The 1,600-nt window shown below is 30.8% G+C and overlaps 1 protein-coding gene across 1 annotated transcript in view; it reads right to left on the bottom strand.

Annotated features, from left to right (window-relative positions):
- NBEAL1 (neurobeachin-like 1) overlaps positions 1–1,600 on the bottom strand; it is a 208,658-nt gene that overhangs the window by 121,492 nt on the left and 85,566 nt on the right. The window lies entirely within an intron of this gene.

Here is a 1,600-nt window from a genome sequence, read left to right on the forward strand (position 1 = left end):
TGAGCCACCGCGCCCGGCCTTTCATACTGATTTTTAAGAGCTCTTTGTAGAGTAAGCAAATTAACTTTTTGGATGGTAAATATTTTTTACCAGTAGTCATTTCATTTGTCTTTGATTTTGCTGCAGTAAAAAAAATAAATAAATAAAGTTGTCTTTCTCTTGATAATTCTGTTCCTTTTTAATTTCCACATCAGGCAAAAGTCTGATTAGTTAGTCCACATGGCTGCAACTCAAGGCACCAAAGCTGCTTTAATTTTTAGATTTTCAGGTCTATATGGCATAAATAATTAGGTTTCTATATATAATACTACATAGAACTAGCTTTGTAAAAACCAATCTTACAAATGAAGCAAAAGTTAACTTATGAATTTGTCAATCCTGTCGTAAGTCTTACTGTTAACAGATAAGTGTTCTTATCCCAAAATTAAAGAGAAAAATGCTTTATACAACATGAATAACATGAGACTAATATTAATTGATGGATTTATTTCTACACAGGCAACATTATCCTAATGATTTCTGTTCCATTGAAACAATAAACGTAGTTGATTGGTGTTAACTGACTAGAAAAGTTTTTTGGTGATTTACCAGCAAGACCCCTTATAACTATCTTTTATATTTCTTTTGCTTTTACTTAGGCTGTAACTTCTATTTAAGATATCTTTCAAGGAAATACTATATTTAAGAAATAGAATCTCTTTCACATCAGCCTAACTAACCTTTACTAATTTAATCACTCAGTCAGCAATTATTGATTGCATATCCCTGTACCAGGCACTGGTGAAAAAACTAGTGGCCCTTCCTTCAAAGTTCTTAAGGACTAGTCAAGCAAACAAGTGTTACTATTCACCATGATAAGTGAAATAATAAAGTGCTACAGATACCCATGACAAAAGCAATTATTCAACTAGTGTAATCTGATTGCTTATTCAAGCAAATCAGTCATTTAACTTTGCAGTTGTTTATCCTTCATATTATACGTCTGCATAACATTTTAACTAAGATCTATTATTCACAACAATCTGGTGGTACTTAAAAGACAAAAATCTTTAAAAGGATTAGTAAACTTATATGTTGTCCAACGTTTATTATTAATTTACCTTAATGTCCCAGTTCACTACTTTGTTTCCTGTTAATCTTCCATGCAAACAATTGGTAGATAAATCAAGACAGATTGAATTTTTACAGGCCTAAGAACAGAAGAAAAATTTGGCAAATAACTAAGTGCAATTAGAACAAAACATAACTTTAACCGTGCATGGAACATTTCACCATAATTTTAAAAAGTATATACAATAGTCAATGATAAGATGCCCATCATACGAATTTTGGTATTACTGTTCCCTGTCTCCTTTTTTTTTTTTTTTTGTGAGCATAGAATGTCAAGCAATGTTTTCAGTCTCTTAAAAGAAAGAATCAGGCACTAAATTCTAAAGCACTCACTCATTAAAAGCAGATCACTGCTGTTTGTCATTTGACAAATGGGCTATAGCTGAAGCTTATTCACCAGTTAAAGTTTTAAATTTTTTCTCTTTTAAACCAACATATACAAACAGGTTTTTGGCTTTTAAAAAAAATTCAATGTTTTATTCCCATTAGT

The sequence above is a fragment of the Propithecus coquereli genome, unplaced genomic scaffold (genome assembly GCF_000956105.1).
Source record: "Propithecus coquereli isolate 6110/MARCELLA unplaced genomic scaffold, Pcoq_1.0 Scaffold113, whole genome shotgun sequence".
Taxonomy (NCBI): domain Eukaryota; kingdom Metazoa; phylum Chordata; class Mammalia; order Primates; family Indriidae; genus Propithecus; species Propithecus coquereli.